A 12,761-nucleotide genomic window follows, 5' to 3' on the forward strand; every position below is an offset into this window, starting at 1 on the left:
ATGATGTGGCACATTCTGGATGAGACTCATTTCACATGATGCGGACAATAACGGCATTGTTGAGCATCTTCTTTAGTCCTTTTATTACAATAACGTGACCCAACGACTCCCCTCGGCCCCGTGGTTTGAAATGAAACGGGTTTTTTTTTTTTTTATCATTAACACAAACTGTATTGATCACCAATCAGCACAGGTGGCGTCAAATCAGCCAATGATGGAATCATTTCTTTTTAACCTGCGTTCACATACCACACACGTTCACGCTCACGAGACAGCACGAGTTTGCGTGTGCACTTTGATGCCGGTGGGCACAATCATGACCGTTGGAGTCATGGTCATACAGGGGCCTCATGTCGGAGCCTCAGTCGCCAAGGCCGACAAAAAAAACACACACAAAACGGACACATTCTTGTGTGATGTGTGGAAAACATGCCCCTGAAGGCTTGGCTGATGTAAAACGGCTGAGTCGGACAATAGCTCATTTGTGGTGCCTTTATCCTGAAAAAGGCGCTGCAGGCATTCATCAGGGCGCATGGCCCGTTGTGGACGGCTTAATGCTCCGTTGGGCCCCATTGTTTGGTCAAGACACTTCCTCGCTGCGTCCATTAAAGCCTCGCCTGTTTACAGTCGGATTATGACTTGCTAATGAAGTCGCATGGGATCAGCGTAAAGATGGACACAACTTCAAAATAACAGCAATATACGATGGTGGTTTCCCATATTTAGGGAAAAACAGTGGGTATTTCCAGACGGATGGTGGTAATAAGTACAATTTCCCCATCATGCAGTACAATTTAATCCATTCTCAGAGTTAACGTGCGAGTGGCTCCGATGGCTATGTATTTGTCTACATTTGGTTCCTTGGGTTATATTTACAGCCGGTGAAAAGGGAAGCTGGAGGATGGGGTCAGGATTAGATCCAGCAATGCAGCGGGCCTCCTATAAAGCAAAGTTAGTGACGGAGATTTATGGGAGCACTTAGGGAGGAAAATACAACCTGTAAGTCCTGGATGCATCTGCATAAGTCAGCCGCTTGTACTCAGATGCACAATTTATACCCCCGATGCCGATAAACAGATCGGACGCTCGGACAGTAGAGGATTGGAGAGGTGAGGTGAGAGTGGGTTGGAGGAGAGGAAAAAAAGAAGTAGAGAGGGATGAGAAAGGGATGTTTTACCCTAGATGGCTCTCTATCTGTCCCCAAGACCAAGGAATCAAGTGCTGTTTAGATTGGAGGGTGGATAACGATTCCTTCCTTCTGAATGCCGACTCCTTTATCAAGTGGAGGAGAGGAGCAGGGAAACAGCGGATGGATGGGGCGAGGAGAGAGGGAAGGCGAGGATGAGAAAGGCATTCGGAAAGAGCGCAAGTGGGGAAATTAGAATATTCCCGATGGGGAAAAAAAGATATTGATGCGTGTGATTATGGATAATTGTGTTTAATTTCTATTGAACTGTAAAGAAAAAAAAATTGTTGGACGTGGTTAATTCCAGCAGGAAAACGACCGGGAGCGACGAGATGAGTGAGTACTAAAACAAAGCAAAGGAGATCATAAAAGAAGGTGCTAAAAAGGGGATAAAGAAAGACTTGTAAATCGGTGTCAAGGCTGCCGGTGAGCCGGCGAGTGTTTAGGGTAAACACGGTTTTATTACCTGTCTCCACGCCATCCTGTCAAGACACGGAGTTTGGGTTTATTAAACGAGCCACAGGCAACTTGCTTTGTGTGGATGTGAACGTTGGTGATGGGGTGGAGGCAGGCATGAACACTTCCACGCAACCAGAGCCAAAACCAACAGCGTGCCACAGGCTTCCATGCAGAGTCAGCCTCGCTTTGGTGTTCCACGCGCTCCATTTAAACGCTGCTAATGGAATGGAACATGCCCTTAAGAGAGAACGAGCGTATTCAGAGTTCTCTCGACGGCGTAGGGGTGAATTGCTTTTCTTTTCATCCTCGCTTAATTTTTCAGTGTTTGAGCCCCTGATGTGTCCTCAGTTAGCCTCGTGTGCAAAAACTATAATATTCAGCGAAAGGATAAATTAATATTTGTTCACAAACAGGCCTTAAAATGTGGCCTGAGTTGGAAAGGTCTGACTGCAACCATCGGCCAACTCCCTTTACTGCTTTCTGTCCTCGAACACAAGAGGCAGGCCTCTAGAGGCTACGCTACGAGAACGAGAATTCTAGTGAGCGTCGGGCGGTTGTCAGTCCAAACACGGCTGGTGTCTGAACGCCGCTACCTAATGCATGAAAATGGAAGCTGACAGGTACACTTTGCACTTCCAAATTTATGTCAGTGGTGTCGACTTCAGCTGTATACCCCACAGAGAGAGAGAGAGAGAGAGAGAGAGAGAGCGAGAGAGAGAGAAATAACAGGAATATCAAAGAAAGAAAGAAGAGAGGAAGCGCTGGAAAGACGAACAATGACAATAACAGACAGATAGGGAGAGAGAGAGAGAGAGAGAGAGAGAGAGAGAGCAGCTGCCCAAACAGCTGGCCAGCAGGATTGATGTCTCAGTGAAATAAAACTCAACATATGTCCAAACATGAGGAGACAGGCCAGACACACACACACAGATATGAGAACGCCGGTGCACTCTGAGGCCCTCGAGCGTTCGACACACACACACACACACACACACACACACACGCACACACACTGATTAAAGACGCGACTGAGACGTGTAATTGCAGGGAGTTTTGACTTTGTGACACAAACACACTTTGGATCTGCCATCGCGACTCGCTCAGCGCTGTAAAACCATTAAACTGCAGCGCGGTTAGCTCGGCTGCGTGTTAGCACCGTGTCCATTTCACACACACTATTTTCATCTGTCAGATGACACCCAGAGTCTCTTGTCCCAGAACACGGCCTGTGAAAGCAGCCGGCTCCTCCTGACGGGAGAGTCCCGTGATGCCCTCCTTTCGTTATTCTGCCCCTGCCCAGCAGCCCACCCGTAGGGGCAACGGTTCTGCTAGAGGGGGAAGAGGGGTGTAAACTGAAGGCAGTCATCAACTGGTGCGGAGACGAAGCAAGGGGAAGACTTTTATTTATCTCCTCCCGGAGTTGTATCGTCTAAAAGGCTTCATGGCTACATGGCATCCGACAACCTCCAGCAGAACTCAGCCTGTTCTGTCAGAACAGAAACGCAATTTTAGTCGGAGCTTTTCTAATTCCTGCACCTGAAATCTTTTTTTTTTTAAGAGGTGCGGAGATTCAGTCACGAAGACGCCTGATGAGCTTTAAAAACGGGAATGGCGCAGGCTTTCGATGCGGCGACAAGGCCATCCTGGATTCAGTGTGAACGTCCATTCACTGGTTAATGGCACATCCTGCATTTTTAAATAAAGTACACACTTCAAACCTTTTTTTCAATAAAGGGATCCATTAAGTGAAACGTTTGCGTTCAGATCGGATTGATTGAATCTCGTCTACCACGCATTTCAATGCTTCTTCAGATGGAGTTGGAAACCCCTCTGCTCCGCAGCCCAGAACACATTTTACATTTTTCATTTTGAGTCTGAACAAATGGAACCTGGAGTTTCTCACATGCCGGGTGGAAAACTGTCAAACGCAGGATCCAACTCACCAGTTCAAGACACGAGTTCTGGTTCCCCTTTATGCATGATATATGAAACCCCACTTAGCGCATGCACACACACACACACACAGATACAACGCAATGTGTGGTTCAGACACAATAGAAATGCTGTTGTGAGTCGGGCCCTCAGGGGAGCCGGTGGGCGGACCCCGCGGTTCAGGTCACAGAGGAGAGACGGGGAGCCGAGACGGTCGCTGGACAGTCTGTGCCGATCCAACAATTAGCTGACCAAAGAGAAAACCCGAACCTGGACCGCCTCGCCTGCGCCCCGGTCCCCGTCGTGATTCACCGGAAGTTCTTTTTGGACTGGCGGTGAATGTGAACAGTTGGACTGAAACCCGTGTTAAAGAAGAAGAGGAGCGCTTGATAAAAATCACAGTTTAAGCCGAGTCTTTTGGATGACATTCAAAACTGTTCTGGCAAACCGCGTTCCAGGTGCTCCTGCCATATGTCGGCTGGCCTGCTTCCAGAAGGAGAATGCCCCGAGAATGTCGCGTCTCGCTGGCTGTGGCCGATTATTAGCAAAGAGATCCCTATTGATTACAGAGGAAGAGTCCGACGTTTACGGTGCCACCACGTGCTTCTTCACCCGCCGCGGTGCCCTCTCACCCCGAAAATGGACAGGAGGCAAACCCATCCCAGGCCGGGCCTTAATAATAAACCAATAGCTTAATTGCTTTTCATTTATTCTGAATCTCGTCGATAATGTTTTACTGCAGCCGAGGATCAGCGAGGCGTCTATGCGGAATCAGCAGAGGACAGAAGAAGGAATACTTTGCACAGTTCGAGCAGCGGTAACGGCGGCTAGGGTGAACAACGTGAAGCCGGGCAGAATGTCTCTCCTGTCACAGAGGAGCAGGGTGACCTCCTCTTCCAGCTGTGGAACCATCCGGGTGCCCGGCTTTGGCCTCGGCTCGACTCGTGGCACGATGCAGACCGGTCCGGACCGGACGGCACAGATTGAAACACACGGAACAAAAGGCGGCGTGTTAGTTACACCGAACTGGACAGTTCGCCGCGCAGATCGAAATTCCAGATCGGACACTGTGTCTATTTTCACGTGGTGGGAGGTGTGAAGGATTCTGGGTTGTTTGGGGGCGGGGTTATATAAATACTAATGAATGCAATGTATCCTATGCTTTAGTCTGTTGCTCCAGAATTGTCAAATCTAGCGATCGTGAGTCATCAGAGGTGACCGGAGAAGTGCTCCAACATCATCTCAGACAACAACGGACCGGCCCACTTTAAGTATTGCCGGGTCACGTCGGTAAATCACACACAGGTGTCTGGAGCTCAGCGCGGCGGGAATTGAGCCCGATCTCATTTGCAATTGAAACACGCAAATTGTGCAGTAATTCCGGCTGGCTAAGTTGGCATGAATGCGCCTTGCCCATGCCAGGCCTCGTTAGCGGCGGCTCGAGGCCCAGGAGGTTCAACAATGCAGATAACGGTAATTCAGTCGTCCAAGCCGAGCGAGCTGCGTCGTACATCTGCGCCGGTCGAATCCGTCCACTCCTCCCCAACGAGTAAAAATTCAACTTCAACAAAAGAGGACGGGTTCGCAGTCGGCAGCAATGCTCGAGGCCTGTCTTTGTTTAATACAGAATTGCCTTCTCATCCTCTCTATCTCTTATTTTTAGCTGCAAAATGACAGAGGAGTGTTTCCAGAACGCAGGATGCCTGTCAGGTGCCCAAATTTCTTCTTCTGATGTTCCCTCATTATGGCCTTCAACATTTAATTCAGGAACCAGCCAACCCGTTTATTGAGTGCTAAGTGCTTAGCTCAGCACAGAGGACACGTTTTGTATGGAACAAAGGTGCAGCCCAACACAAATGCACAATAACAGAAATGACAGACCTTCACCCACTTGGCTCGCATGCAGTAAAAGTCCAGGCAGGATGTGTTTGCAGTAACTAACTAACAATATGGCTGCCTGACATAATCTCAATGATTTCTTGATAAAGCTTTTAAAAGCTGAGTTGGATGGGGGGGGGGGGGGGGGGGGCGTGTATTCCACATAGCAAAGCGAGGCCATGTCTATTCATTAGAGCTGTCGCAGGCACTTAGGGCTTCTCTGAGCCGCAGACAGCTAACAGCATGTCGGCAGGGGGCGAGCACGACGCAAAGGCTAACAACGGCAGCGGCCGCACTTCAGCTCAGGGCTGCGGCACGCAGAGGGGTCAGCCATGCTAGGCTAAGTGAGCTGAGTGGCTAATAGGGTCTGATCCATTTGATCATAGAGTCAATCTAACCCAGGAAGGATGAGCTGGCTGGACCGGTATCAGCAGGAGGCGGAGGACGCATTGTTCAGGCTTTCATGTGCTTGGAATTTTGAATGCAAACGATGAAATCCGGTCGTACAAAGAGGATTCTGGAGGGAAAATATATTCTAAGAGTCAGTCTAAGATTCTAAGTGAACAAATACGAGTGAAGAGACAGAAAACGCGTAATTAAATTGGATTTTTATGCAGAAGGTCCACATAGGAACCGGTTCAAGCCGAATTACCGGGTCGGCCTTGAACTCACTTTAAACCAGGATGTGGGCGAGGTTGCCTGATAAACACGGATGCCAAAACCGATTTCAAAGGTTTCCTAAAGTTGAATGGTAGAGAAGCAGAAATCCCATCATCACACAATAAAAGTTGTAATCGAAAAGCAAAAACAACATTTCAGTAAATTAACGAATAGCTGTTGCTTAACAGTTTTGGATGTTTGCCACTGAGGGAGGCCTCACTTAACGAAGCACTCAGCTTCTGTCGTCCATTGATCACCTCTGTTTTAACGAAATTCATTAGGGAACAAGCGGAAGCGCTCGTCGTTCTCCGTACGTAAGGAAGCCCTCAGCTCCAGATGAACTGTATTCCCTCTGCGGCGCCTGAAAGGCATTTCAGTTATTCATGCTGCAGCGCTATGATTCAGAGCGCCTGGTTATGCTGCGTGTTCATCCTGCTTGTTTTTCTCTTAGCTACGTGTCTGCAGCGTGATCAATGGCAGCGGGCCTCTGGGCCAGCAGCGCTGCTTAACCCAGCGTGAGTCGATGTTCCCTAAGTGTTTTCTGTTTTATCCTTTGTGGTGAAGGATACTTTGGAAGCGAACAGGAACATCCATTTCTGTCTTCACATGACCGGACGCTTTAAAAAGCCGATTCAAAGCGGGACGAGTCTCGTTCACCTGAAGCTGGAAGAAGACGCGGCCTTCAAGTTGACCCCGGGCGTTTCCTTTCACTCCTGTCGCCTTTGATTTGACAGGAGGGTGTCTCAATACTTTTGAACACACACATGCGTACGGTTCACCTTTCAAACCCGTTTCTCTATTTTAGATAAGAGGCAAAGATGCGTTTCTTTCAACTAAAGAAACTTGAGGCTGTGTTGCGCCTCTGGCTGTCCCACTCTGCCTCCTTCCTTACCGCGTCAATCACAAAGTAAAGGCTTTAAATGAGAGACATCAAGCCTTCCTCTGATATCGTCATGATTACTATGTGTACATAAGAGTAAAGAGTGGTGTGGGGTGGTTTTAGATCTGGCTGGCTGCGGGGCGGGATGGGGGGCGAGCTGAGGCATGCTGGGAGACTCTTTTTGGTGTGAGCGTTCCAGAGGAGAAAGGGAAACCCGTGTTTTCACTGTTTGATATTGTCATCTAACAAACGAGGGAACTATCAGTTGTAATTTTAGATGTGCTCTGAATGGAAAACATAATACCAAATACAGGTAAGGCTCTTCTGCCTTTGTGCGGCAGAGGATGCACGTCAATCAGAATGTAGTTTGTTTTAAAGCCATTTTATGGGCCAGGAAAAAAAACATCGGAGCATCGGAGCGTGGATCTCGTCTTTTCACATATTTTATCCTGCTAAAATGCAGCTTGTGTTGTTGTCACCGCACCGTCTTGTGCAATGATGCAATAACGCAAAATGCAATCAGTACAACCATTTAAAGGCAGAAGCACAAGATGATTCTAGAATGGTACGGGTCCTTCCCGGCCACATTCCCAACCACTCCATGCGGCAGTGTTCCTGTTGCCATCAGACAAACTAGCACATCCATAGACAAACAGCCACTGTTGAAGATGGACGACTCCTTTTAAGTTCCTTTTTTTTTTTACTAGAACTCTATTCTTCTCTCTTTGTGTAGTAAAATGTTCGCTGATTGCTGCTTTGTGCTATTATTCAATCTGATTGGCTGCAAAAACAAGCACTCGATCATTATTCAGCATCCTGTGCTGCTGGAGCGTCTCAATAGAAGCTGTTTAGATTCACTCCGGATCGCAATGCATTCATTTGCACTAGCGGATGCACGAAACCCGAAATCCACCAGAAGCGCACATGGAGAATTGGACCCACCGTCTTGTTCTGTCTTGGTCAGCTCCACGAGTTTCTTCTGTTTCAGTGTGTCGACCACATCCGCCAGGCTTCCTTTGCGGCGCTCCGGCGTTCCGAAGGTGAGGCCGATCATCGGCTCCCCGCGATCCCTGGAGAACTCCTCCGGCTTGGGTGGGGAGGTAGAGTTAGCCCGGTAAGAGTAGACCGAGCATCCTTTACTGCTTTCATTGTCCTGTGAGGAAACAGTACCAGAACCGGGGTCAGAACCTTTGAGGCATATCCTACCTACATGCGATTGTTTGAACTGCTATCTGTGGCCCGGCTCTCATATTTGTCCCAGGATAAATATTCCTGCTGGAGATTTATACACAGCGTTGGAAAGGAAAGATAAAGTTCTGGTGGGGTACGCCAGGAAATCTTTTTTATTCCATCCAAATTGAAACAATTCCTCTTTCAATGAGGTTAACAGGAGGCAGCTGACTGATAATGCACGGTGGACGTATTTGGAGCGGTACCGTCCCGCTGCTGTTTGCGCTGTCGGGCTACCAGTCAAGTGAGAGGTGCAGCCGTCTATATTTACCGAGAAGATAAGCCCTTCAAGACGATCACATTGTCCCACACAACAGACACTTCGGCACAGGTGCTCTAACACCGGGGTTATTTCTGGATCCTTTCTCCTCCCCTTCCAGAGCGGGGGGGATCTCCAAGAACTTTGGGAAGCTTATGTTTCAAAGACAAGGGGCTTTGGCTAACAGCAGGATCTTAAGACGCCCTTGAAACGGCTCCAGGACGCCCCGCTGTGCACTTTGTGTTTAAGCGGAAGATGCGTCGGTAATGAGGATTAGGAGACACTGTGTCACTCGTGGGTTGTGTTTTTTCAGGTCTGTGCGTAAAGACGCCCGGGACTTAAGCGAGTGGCGCGGCGTAGGCAGGGAAGCCGGATGGTCGGATCAGGTTCTGAACCCAAAGGTCACACATTCGGACTCTGCAGAAGACTGCGACCGCCCGTGTGATGTTGATTGATCCCTGACCCGGTTGGTGACTGGACATGGTCACGACTCAGTGTGAAAGACGTACATAGGGAAGAGGAAATCATCTGAGAGTCCGATGGAGTCTGGGTCCCCGCCTCGGTTATCTGTGGAGGCCGTGGACACGGCGAGGATGCTGAAATGTTAATGTGATCCGCCGCAGTGGAGCGTGGAGCACCAGGTGTGTCCAGGTACTCATGGAAATCATTAAGCTTCCATTAAGACTTGAAGTAAAGAACTGTAGACGTGAAATCTAGCTGGGTCAGGGTTAAAAAATATTAGAAGAAAATAAATAAAATAAACAAAAAGTCGAAAATTCAAATTCTTTCAAAAATGAAACAGAATTTTAACTGGAAAGTGCAAATGTATTCCTTCACAACACGGATACCTGAGGAAACTTTATTCTAGGAACTTTCCTGCTTCCTCGGAGGCAGTCAAACAGGCCTCTTCCATTCGGGACCAACACAACCCGGAGCCAGGAAACCGAGACCTCTCCACAAACACACACAGCAGTACAATAAAGGCTGTGGGGATAAGACGAACGGAGGCTACAGCTCTCTGGAGGAGAAACCTCGCTGGGCTGCCGGCAGCACTGCCTGCAGCACACACACCCACCACCAAAACACACAGCGTGTGTGTGCATACAGGCTTTCCCATGTATGTGCATTCAATTGTGCACAAGCATCACTATGCATGAGAATTGGCACACCCTGTACATTCCTGTTTGAGATGTGAGTTACAGCAACATATTTCAAGATCAGATATGGTCGATTCACTTCTCACCATCGCAGCCGGCACCATGGTCTCCCACTCAGCATCCATCAGCTTCTCCCTGATCGGCTGCAGCTCGTCCAGGGGGGGCTGCTTATGTGAAGGAGGAGACGGCGCTTCCTTCACACCTTCTTGTTTGTTGCCGGCCCAGGCGGCGCTGTCCTGACTGATCGCTTCCTCCTCCCCAGATAGAGGGTGGAACGGAGGTGTCGCTCGCATGGAAGACATCATTCTGGAACGGGAGACAGGAAATGGTTTTCATTGGGATGAGAGGAGAGGAGAGGATGAAGAAAGCTAAAGCGACCCATCAAGAGCGTCCCAAAGCTTTCACACGTATGTCAAAAGTACAGTTTTAATTGAGTTTAAATTCAGCCTAAAAGCAACTATAAAAGGACACGTTTGTATTTTATTATCCTTATGCAGTTTGTTTTGTAACTCAGATCAGCCAGGATCATACACCAACGCCACATTTATTTATTTAATCCACCAAGAAATGTTTTTTTTTTAAACGCCTCCTAGTGCACACTAAAGTAGCATGAACAAAATTGGGATGGTGAATTTGAATAGCCAGAGCCATAACTTTATTTAAAAAGCAGATGCATGAATGTTGAGGATGTAATTACAGATCAGTCGCACGCGAGCCGTTTAAAGCACATGTGTTTTGGGCATTTACTAGACTTTACGTTGCTCACACACACACACACACACACGCACACACATAAAACACAACCTGCAATGAGGATAATCCATGAATCAAAGCCGCTCGTCACTTTAGAGCAGACAGGGAAAGAAGAGTTTTCTGCTGCGAGCTCCGGAATCATCTGTTGGGAGTTCATTAATCTCCCTTAGCCTAATTTCACTGACAGGAATGACAACAGGTGTCCGTTAGAGTTTCTCAAACCTCCCCCCTAGGCAGCGGTATGAGGACACGAGATTATAAGACCCCAGACAACCAACAAACAGCACATAACTAATCCACCATTGACTCCTGCAATCCACACTGGAGCGAGGAGGAGCAGAGGAAGGAGAGGGCAGAGCAGATCCTATATTTAGATGACAATATTGCTGGTGTTGTGTTTATGGGCAGCTTCTTGGAACTGGGGTCTCACATGGCCTGGAATGGCCATCCCCATAAATCGCTGCCGCTGATACGGTTTCATCCTGCGACTGTACGGGAGTTTGTTAGTCACCTCACATGGCAAGTTCTGATTGGTCGAGAGCAGGAACACGGTAAACGTCACGCCCTCGTCATGGTAGGAATCACATTTGTGATATTTAGATGAGAAACTCTTTGGAAATCTCTAGGGGTTCATTGCCTTCTGGGCGCAGCAGAACATCTACCTCTTCCTTTTAGAAGTCGCTTTAGCGCACCTGATCTAAGCCACGCCCCTCCAAAAGAGCTTGTGGAGAACATTAATTCATCTTCTGAAACGCTTTGTCCGTTACCGGGTTGCGGATCTACTGGAGCATGGTCCAGCATGGTCCCTCACAAAGACGCAGGAGTGTTCGAAGAAAATAAGCAGAAAATTGTCTTCTGAAAACTGAAGCGTTTTAGAGATTTGGGTTTTTCGCGGGACCAAGGTTCTTAAAACCGACAGTATCAGAGACGCAGGAGAAATTAGGAATTAGAGCCGAAGGCGCAGCTGACAGGACTAATAAAATGAAATTTAATGACTGAATAATCACTAAGTGGAGTCATTCTCAGCAAACATTGACACGCTGATGAGATTCCACTGACAGTTTCTTCTCTGCACGCATCACCTTCTGCCTGTGCTCAGCAACAAACACCAACTCATCCCGCTTCCTGTCGAAGACACTTCGCCCCTCGTGGGCCAAACGGATCAAACACTGTGGAGTGTGCTGTTTGAGAAGTGAATGCTTTTTATCATTTTTATGCATGCAAATCCCATTTTGGGAATCAATCCCTGGAGGTCGGTCCTGAACAGGACTGTGTTGTCCTCCGTCCGTCCCTGCCCGGTGGAATCTTTACAGCCATTTGACAAATAAACTGTAGGTGGTGGACAGCTAGCTAAAAGTCCCTCAGACATGCAGACAGTAACTTAGAATCCCTTTGTGAGTGGGAGAAAAAGGAAAACCAGGGTCGGAATTTGGCAGGGAAGTGTTCAGATCTGGCCTGGAACCTGGCGACTTGGCAGAAACAATCGGGCATTGTGGAGCATGGACGGAGAGGGACCTGTGACAGATGAGAGTGGGAGAAAGAGGGCCCCCTCTTAGAAAAACAGGACACAAAGCCCCATTCACAACCCAGGTCCATTCCGCCACTCGTGGAGCGAGAGAAGGGCTCCAACAAAGGCTTTCCACCGGACCAATTGGGTGTAAAATCTCCAGTCGTCCCAGCTGGATGGGACTGAGGAAGTGGGAAATACCAGAGAGAAAGAAAGAAAGAGAGACGAACCAGAGGGAGGGCTTTCTTTGGAATGCTTGTCTGCTGGACGGTCCCAACAAGAAAACAAAGGAAGAGAGAAAGGAAAGGACGGAGCGTCCGTGTTAGCCCTCCAGCTTAATGAGTGGAAGGAGAACATTAGCGACGGTGTCCTCGCAAAAATAAAATATTCCCTCCTTCCCATGAGCAAGGAGCTGCAGGCGGTCTCATGTCTTACCGCTTGGATCTTAATTCTAGTTTTGCTGTCAGCTGAGAATCTTTGGAGGGAAGAAACAAGAGCGTAATATTTACCGATCGATCTAGAGGTGAAACTCAAGGTCGAACACAGTGTCATCAGCAACAGCTGAAGCTAAGTGTAAAATTGTGGGCAAACCTTTCAAAATAAGATCCAAGTTGTACTAAATTAGAACCACAGAGAAAAAAAGAGAGGTGAAACTCCGAAGCACCGGAGGCCTCGCACGTCTGATCCATCGAGCCGAACCGGCGTTTGACGGGAAAACTTTAGCGTGTAAAAAGAACACGTGTTCATTTACTTTCTCTTGATAAATACGTTTTAAAGTCTCGTATGGGAACGGCTGTCTCGGTTCCTCAATCTTGGGATTGTCCGGACTCTTATTAGATCATCAAAAAGTGCTGAAAACA

At 48.2% G+C, this 12,761-nt stretch overlaps 1 pseudogene; it reads right to left on the reverse strand.

Moving 5' to 3' along the window:
- The window catches only part of LOC137894421 (transcription factor SOX-6-like), a 65,453-nt pseudogene that overhangs the window by 31,928 nt on the left and 20,764 nt on the right, over nucleotides 1–12,761 (reverse strand).

Source organism: Brachionichthys hirsutus, chromosome 5, assembly GCF_040956055.1.
Source record: "Brachionichthys hirsutus isolate HB-005 chromosome 5, CSIRO-AGI_Bhir_v1, whole genome shotgun sequence".
Classification (NCBI taxonomy): domain Eukaryota; kingdom Metazoa; phylum Chordata; class Actinopteri; order Lophiiformes; family Brachionichthyidae; genus Brachionichthys; species Brachionichthys hirsutus.